This window comes from Cupressus sempervirens, chromosome 11, assembly GCF_028749045.1.
Source record: "Cupressus sempervirens isolate cs-2001-9-10 chromosome 11, ASM2874904v1, whole genome shotgun sequence".
Classification (NCBI taxonomy): Eukaryota; Viridiplantae; Streptophyta; class Pinopsida; order Cupressales; family Cupressaceae; genus Cupressus; species Cupressus sempervirens.
In genome coordinates, this window is record NC_143128.1 from 521,372,876 (window position 1) to 521,382,215 (window position 9,340).

Genomic DNA, 9,340 nt, shown 5'->3' on the forward strand with positions numbered 1-9,340 from the left:
CACATTCAAGCACTTAGTGACTCTACTCTACTTCTACATCTTGGTTTCAAGCTAGAATTATTGTGATTCATGCCCAAAGCTCACACAAGGGCATCTTCTAGAGGTACTTTTCAATATATTGAACTTTCATTTTTGAATCCTAGAAGAAAGAGAACTAGACTCTCTCTATCAATAGTTAGGAGTTCAGCAACAACACATGCACCTACAAGATCTTTTTCTACTCCTCATGTTGATAGGTCACAGCCTAGGGTACTATATTTTCATCTAAATAGATCATTATTTCACATGGATCTCCCTATAAATCAAGTTTTTTCCACCTTCAATGGTGGGAGTCCTCTCATTCTATCCCAAAGACATGATATCCCAGTATCTTCTCTTAAAAGCCTACCTAATTTTATTGGTGAAACTTCCATCTCTCCTATGGAGCACATCCAAGAAATTCCAAATATCTATAATATACATGGCATTATAGAGGATGGTATTGTTGTTAGACTTTTAGATTCATCACTAAAGGGAAAATCCTTACAATGGTATAGGAGATTAGCACATAACTCTATCATTGATTGTGATGGGCTAGGAGAAACACTTTTTAAGCACTTTGAAGATAAGAGTGATCATTTGTCACTTTTAGAATAGCTAACCACCATTAAGAGAGCACGCCATGAATATATAACTAATTTTAACTATAGATTTTAGAAAACATAGGATAGAATACCTATTGTAGTAAAGCATACTCTTGGTAATGCCTTTTTGCATTACCTTAGAGCATTTAACACTGATATTGCTACAACGGTGCAAACTATAGGAGGGGACACTTTTCCAGTTGCATATGAAATTGCTATAAGGGAAGAGAATATCTTGATACAAGGAGGAAAATTAGCTCCAAGACCTCCTATTCCTTTCTTTCCTGACACACCTAACCATCAGCCTATAATAGCCACTATTCCTATCACATCTACAAGTCAACCTCTTGCTATAGCTTTGATAGCTTCTACATCTTCTAAAGGTGTAGGTAAGATCGAGGCCATGATGCAAATGGTGATGCAAAATATAGACAAAAAGTTGAAAGATTGAGAAGACAAGATGGAGGAAAACTTCTTAGTGGTGCAAAAGATGAGCAATGAGTTGGTGACCATTAAGAGACAACAAGCTCAAAGCAATAGGCCTCCCCAACCTCATTATCAAGGTCCCATATATAATAGACCACCAAATCTAGGTCAGGGTTATGCTCCACACAAATAAAATAGATCTATTAGTAATCCCCCTACTGCAAATGTAAACACAAATCCAAATAGGGCATTAGTCCCCTAGAACAACCTTTCTTAAGAGCAAAAATTTTATCCTTCTTGCAACTATTCCTATGGGCATTGTATGTGTCAAAGATCAGAACCATCTCAGGCATTGGTCACATAGGATCAAGTAGTAGAACTACAATGTAATGCTCATCAATCTATTGATGTTTATCATATATAGCAACATGGTGATTATTCTTGTAAGAATTTGCCTTAGGGAAAAGTGAAACCAAGATCAAGAAGCTCAAGAACAAAGCGCAATATGGACCAAATGATGTATGATCATAATAACAATATGAGAATGAATGAATGTACATGTACACTAGAAGTGCCTATATATAAAGGCCTCTAGAATGACTAGGAGTTGGCAAAATAATAAGCCTCACAACTAAGCACATGTCCACCAAGAGTGCATTATCCTCCACTAAGCACAGAAGTTTGTGCGATGATGAGAGGATAAGCTTACATAGGTGTATCACATTAAAAGATGTTGTAGACACCATGTACTTAATTAGAGTGCAAACAACTATGTTGTCTACATGAAAACATAGTTGAATATGCAAACTCCTATGTTATAGACACCATGTGCTAAAATGAGTTGCTAACTGTTGTGTTGTCAACAAGACAACTCATATGAGTACACATGCTGTTAGGTGTCTACATGAAAACTAATAAAATAATGCATTTAACCTAAGTAAACTTAAGTCTAAATAGTAATTAATTATTTACACTAACACCCCCCTTAAATGCAACTTAGGGGAATGCACTTAAGCTCACAAAAGCTAAGATGGAAATGCATGATGCATCCCAACTACTAGGCCATGTTAGGTACCTAGGTACAAATGCAATGCTCTATATATAATGAAATGTGTTGCAATGAAATCTCTCTAAAAATGGAGAAAGAGGGAAAACCTCATGGGAAAAAACCTCCCCCAAAAAGAGATAAATACAATACAATAAAGAAGAGAAGAGTCATGTGACCCCCCCAGTGAAAAATCTCGCACCCCCAATAGATCTTGCAAATGAAGATACTTGACCTCAATGAAGGGCTTGGTGAAGATGTTAGCAATCTATTGCTCTGTAGGATAATACTGCAATGTAATGACCCTCTCATGAATCAGCTCTCTAATGTAGTACATATGAACCTCAATGTGTTTTATGTGTTGATGTTGCACTGGATATTTTTGAGATTTCAATAGCACTATTATTATCACAATGTATGACTATGGGTCTAGGTAGATCAAAACCAAACTCGTTCAGAATCTGTTATAACCAAATAGCTTTTGTTGCCATATTGACAGCTCCTCGATACTTAGCCTCAGTTGATCAAAGAGCAATAGTATTTTTCTTTTTACTCTGCCAACAAATAGGACTAGAACCAAAATGAAACATATATCTTGAAGTGCATTTGTGAGAATCAATATGTCCTGCATAGTCTGAGTCTGTATAACCCACTAACTATAGTCTATTACCAACTTCATAGCATATACCATATGTATGTGTACCCTAGATATAGTGTAGGATGTATTTGGCTACATTCTAGTGAAGTTCATGTGGCTCTTGCATGAAGTGAGAAACCATGCCAACTACAAATGATATGTTAGGGTGTGTATGTGTCAAGTAGATGAGACTTCCAACCAAATATCTATACAAAGTAGCATCAACAAGTGGAGTGGAACACTTTGCTTCTAACTTAACACCTAAAAGAAATGGAGTAGATGTAGCCTTGCAGTTACTCATGTGAAATTGAGCAAGTAGATCAAGGGCATACTTGGGTTGTGATAATGTAATCCCTAATGAAGACTTATGTATCTCGATACCAAGGAAATAATGAAGTAGACCCAAGTCTGTCATCAAAAATCTATCTTGCAAAGTAGCCTTGACACTATCAATAATGGATGTTGTACTTTCTGTAATGACCAATTCATCAACATAAAGCACAAGTAGCAAGTGAGAATTTTCTCGCCGAAGAATGTAGATATTCAAATCAGAATAACATCTAGTGAACCCTACTTAGAGAAGGAAAGAATTCATCTTGGCATACCAAGCTCTTAGAGCTTGTTTAAGTCCATAGATAGACTTTTTCAACTTGCAAACAAGGGTAGAATCCTGAATGAACCCCTATGGTTGCCCTATATAAATTTCCTCATGAAGATCACCATTCAAGAATATGCTCTTCACATCCATCTAATGAACAACCCATCTCTGAGTTGCTATTATAGCTAGTGTCACAATAATGAAGTTCATTTTTGTAGCTGGTACAAAGATCTCAGTGTAGTCAATGTTAGGTACCTAAGAGAAACCTTTTGCAACAAGTCTAGCCTTGTGCTTATCAACACTTCCATCTGTGTCAAACTTGGTCCGATAGATCTACTTACACCAAACCAATTTTCTTCCCTTAGGAAGAGAGACTAAGTCCCATGTATCATTTCTCATAAGAGAAATATATTCTTCCTCAATGGATTTATCCCATTCTAGAATACTTGAAACCTCTTTGAATGATTGTGGATTGGAAGTAACTGTAATATAAGCATGATGCAGTGATTTGTGTTGTGATCTTCTCCTCCTAGTATCTGAAGGATTCCCTACCTATGGTCCTGCCGCATCCAATGTTAGCTGATCTCATTTAGGTCTAGTGGAAGAAGATGTAGAAGGGATATCCTCAACCTTATCTAGTTGATGCCTCTATTTTGGACATGGACAAACATCTTCCAAGTCACTGTCATCACTGTCACTCTTGTTAATGAAGGAGGAAGAAGGAGGAGTTGAAGAAGTAAAGTTAGGACAACTTTCTTCAAAGTGTACACTCCTCTCATAGAAAATATCATGTGTCTTTGGATCCATCAATTTGTAGGCTTTATGAGAGTCTACATAACCAACAAAGATGCAAGGTTTACTTTGAGGTTCCAATGCCTTGCATTTTGGTGGAAGTATTCATGCCCATGTTGGACAACCAAAGACTTTGGAGTGCTTTACAAAATGTTTCGTTCCGCTTCAAAATAAGTTACACCATCTAAAGCTTTATAAGAACTCCTATTCTAGATGTGGTTAGCACAATTCATTTCTTTAGTCCAAAAAACTTGATCAAGAGACTTATAAAGTAGCATGCAAGTGGTCATCTCCTTGAGGGTTCTATTTTTCCTTTCAGCAACACCATTCTACTGTGGCATGTATGGCACTGAATGTTGAAGGTCAATACCCTCTTAAGTGCAAATTTCTATAAGCCTAATTGCTTTTCCACTTGAGCCTTGAAGCTAAGAAATCATTCAAACACTTCACTCTTATGAGCCATGAAGAATACCCAAGTATATTGAGAGTATTCATCAATGAAGGTGAGTGCATAAAGAGATTTTCCAAATAAGTGCACTAGAAATGGGCCCACCACATCACTATGAACTAGTTTAAGAACACATTGTGCTCTCCAAGACTTCCCCCTATCAAACATTTTTTCTAGATGATTCCCAAGTGTGTAACCTGAACAAACACCATATGAAAATTGGACTTGAGGTAGACCATGAACCATGTTCTTGCTACTAAGCTATTGAAGATACCTATAGTTGAGATGTCCAAACCTCTCATGCCATGGTTTGCTTTCTATATTTGAATGCATTAACAAGGCTTGTGCATTAGATTTAGGCACAAAGAAAGAGAAAGTGTAAAGCCTTGAATCATGATTAGCTTCACCTATTGCAACCATAGAATCATCTTTGATTCTTTTCACTACCATTGAATCTGGAAGAAATTCAACCTTATTTCCACATCCATAGTGATTGATTTGGTAGAATAAAAGAAGGTTGGAGGTAAGATTAGGAACATAGAGAACATCTTTGAATGCTCCATTTTCCATCTCAACTTCACCTTTTCCTTCAACTTCCACTTTACTATCATCTCCTACAAAGATGTTAGGGACCTCTAAATGTGTCATGGAAGAAAAATCTCCCTTTGAAGCACCCATGTGATGTGTGGTACCTGAGTCAATAATTCATTCTTCTTGACTAATAGTGTTTATGAGTAAAGCTTGCCCTTTACTCTTAGAATCTAAAGATAATGACTATTTCTCCTTATAAGCGTTAGGCAATGGAACATTGTATTTCTTCATGATGTTTTTCAATTCATCAATCTTCTTTTGATAACACTAATGTTCATCATGACCAATTCTTTTGTAATAGGCACACTTCTTCTTTTCCTAATTATTGTCCCCATTTTTGTTGGTATTACAAGAAGACTTTCCTTTTTGTTGATTTGATGTTGGAGTTGACTTTTCTATGCCTTCTTGTTTCTCATCTTTCCACTTTTTCTTTTTACTCTTTCCTTTGTTTTAACTTTCACCAACTAAATGTTTAGAGCTCTCATTGTTAGCCATCAATGCCTTAGACTTTGAAGAGTTGAGAATCTCCATTATTATCAACTTAGCTAGTTTTTCATCCTCTAACAATTGAGCATAGTCGTCAAAAGTGATTTTCTTATGGGAAGGCCCTAAGGTAGTATTTTTGGTGTTGAAAGAAGAGACAAATGTGGAGCATTCAGATGGTAGCTTATTATGAATGAGATAAATCAACCTGTCATCCTTAACGGGACTACCAAAATCATTAAGTTTTGTTCTCAACTCATTCACCTTAATGATAAAATCTTGGACAGAATCGAAGCTCTTAGGATCTACAGAGACAAGCTCATCTTCAATCTTGTAGACATCCTCCTCAGTCACTTTCCCATATAGTTTTTTAAGGACATCCCAAGCTTCCTTGGATGTGTTATATTTTATGATCTGATAGAGAATCTTGTCATCAACCCCTAACCTAATGAGTCCTAGGGCTTTCCTATCTATTGTTTCCCAAGCATTGATATCACTTTGAGATACTTGATCACCTATTGGTTTAGGAAAAGAACCATCTGCATATTGAGAAACTTCTTTATTCATCAATTCACACCATTTTTAAACTGACCATGTGGCATAGTTATGTGGTGTTAATTTTGGAGTCTTAAGATTTCCCATAGTGCAAGAAAAGAAAGATAATAATAATAAGAGAGGAACACAACTCCAAGAGACACCCCTCCCCTTTTCACTCAATAAACCCCCCCCCCGCCCCCCAAAAAAAAGAATTATTTTGGCACTTTGTACTTAGTGCATTTACAATAGCCACTTGCCAATTTTGGCCTTAGTGGATTTCTAATTTTTCTATTTACAACCTCCTCTTGGAGTTCAAATTTGGTATTAAGCATTGTATCTCAAATGTACAATAATTTTGAAGTTTGATTAAAGCAATACAATGCAAAAAAAAGGGACCTATTTATGAAAGCATTATTTATATCCATGCAAGCCTTTAATCTAATTGCAAATCTAGAAAGTAGACAAAAAATTATGCACTTTCAAATAAATAGAACCTAAAAATGTGTCTAGATGAGCCCATACGGTGCATTTGAAGTTGCAAAATGTAGGATTAGATAGGTATAGTCACCAAATACTGAATTTTCTAACAATTCTATCTACCAAAACTAGAAAATAATAGCATCACTAAAAAATTCAAGAAATTCTAGCAAAAATTTTTTAAAATGCACCTGATTTGGAAAATGGATGACTAAGATATGGCCTCTTGAACTCGGACTATCAAATCAAAACTACATATGGCGAGGGGTCTACATAGCAAAAAAACTATGTTAAAATTGACATCAAAATAGCCATCACAATAGTGCAATCTGGCCTATTGGTGATTGTCAAATGGCCATCAAATTTAGGCTCATGAACAAATGATGTCAATGAAAGAAAGAGCCCCTAGGTGATGTGGCAGTATAGATGATAACATCAGTAGGTCTGCATGGTAGTACAGATGATGACATGGCCCATACAAGTTGCATGTTTGTGATGATGTGTCTGTGTAGGGGATTGGGGAGATGACATAGTGAATAGTTGGATGCACATATGTGGCAGCATCAATGTGGAGCCGCATGGAGCAGACATAGCTTCCTGTTGGTTGGTAGAGGCAAAGCAGTGCTTGGAGTCATAGAGGTTGATGGATAGCAGCCATTGTTAGAAGCTGGTAGGTGGTGTGGGATTAATCCCACATGCACCCCATTTTGGTGCTTTTGAGTGTTTAAAAATAATGTGCCAAAGAGGGTGCAATGGCTTGAAGGTCGTCGGGTTTATGTGAGATCTATCGTGGGTTTAGCTACCAAGATTTGAGAGATAAACACTAGAAGTTATGAAGTCAACAGTGTCGGTTACCAAATATGTATAAGCCACCAAGATATGATGAAGTTCCAGTCATGGGTCCTAGGAATTGATCACCCAGTTACCTACAATAAATGCTCTCTATAGGCCTAACAGCCAAAAAAAATTGAAAAAAATCCAAAAAGTCTAAAAATTGCAGAGACAAAAATTAAAATATGCAAATCCAAAAATTAAATTCATAGATCTAAAAAGATCATACGAATTCTACAAAATCAAGCCTTCGGGTTCCAGTTTGCAAAAAAAAATTGCCTCAATTTTGACTATGGCCTAGGGTAGGAAAACTTATAGTCAAAATTTACCAAATTGACGCTCTAGATGCAATGGTGAGGTCCACTTTGGCTCTAGACACTCCCAATAGCTACATATTCTCTGGATCTTAATCCAGATCCTTCATGAGGTGAAGCAAAAAATGGTCTCCAATGGCTATGAAATGATGTTCCTATGGCTCTAATACCATGTAAGAATTTTCTTTAGGAAAAAATGAAACCAAGATCAAGAAGCTCAAGAACAAAGCAAAATATGGACCAAATGATGTATGATCATAATGACAATATGACAATGAATTAATGTACATGTACACTAGAAGTGCCTATATATAAAGGCCTCTAGAATGACTAGGAGTTAGCAAAATGATAAGCCTCACAACTAAGCACATGTCCACCAAGAATGAATTATCCTCCATTGAGCATAGGAGTTTGTGTGATGATGAGAGGATAAGCTTACATAGGTGTATCACATAAAAGGATGTTAGGGACACCATGTGCTTAATTAGAGCATGAACAATGATGTTGTCTACATGAAAAATCAGTTGAATATGAAAACTCTTGTGTTGTAGACACCATGTGCTAAAATGAGTTGCTAACTCTTGTGTTGTCAACAAGACAACTCATATGAGTACCCATACTCCTAGGTGTCTACATGACAACTAATAAAATAATGTATTTAACCTAAGTAAACTTAAGTAAAGTGTAAATGGTAATTAATTATTTACTCTAACAATTCTTTTAGTAGCCATCAAGCAGAGGAGCATTATCATACTAGTCACGATGTCATAGCTCACAATACTAGAAGCAAGAGAATAGTTGTTGAGGATGCCACACCTCCTTCTCCAAATCAAGCTTCAACTTTAGGTATTGTTTCTCACATACTTGTGATGAATGCATAACCAAATGTTTCTCTCTAATAGAGGCAAGATATGGGTAACAAGAAGTCTACAGAACCTTAGACTACTCACTTTTAGTCATCAGACCCTATAGCTCCCAAGGTTGTGGGTACTCCTCTCAACATTATAGACCAAATAAAGAAGACTACTATTAATATATCCATATGGTATGTTGTTTCCTCTATACCATTGCAAAAGAAACTACTTTAGCAAGAGTTAAAAGGCATAGGAGTGGAATATTAGTCAGCCAGAGAGGAAAATGCAACAAGCCTGGTGCAGCCAACAAAAGAAGGAGAAACAAGTAAGAAAAATAGACCTCCTCCTTTTTATGTCTATTTAATCATAGGGGACAAGCTAGTCCATAATTACATGATTGATTCTAGGGATAGTAGCTCTATAATGCCTAGGTGTATAGCTGACCTCCTTGGTATCAAATATGAGTCAATGGTTAAGGATGTGCTCTAGTTAGATGGGAGGTCTATTAAAATAGTAGGAATCTTTAAAAATGTAGAAATGACCTTGCATGCATGCCCTAGTTGTACTATTACACAAGAGATATCAGTAGCTAAGGTTGAGCTACATTTTTTCATTTGCCTTTCTAGGTATTTCACTACACAAATAGGTGGCTATATTTCATTTGACTGGTCCTATATATATTTT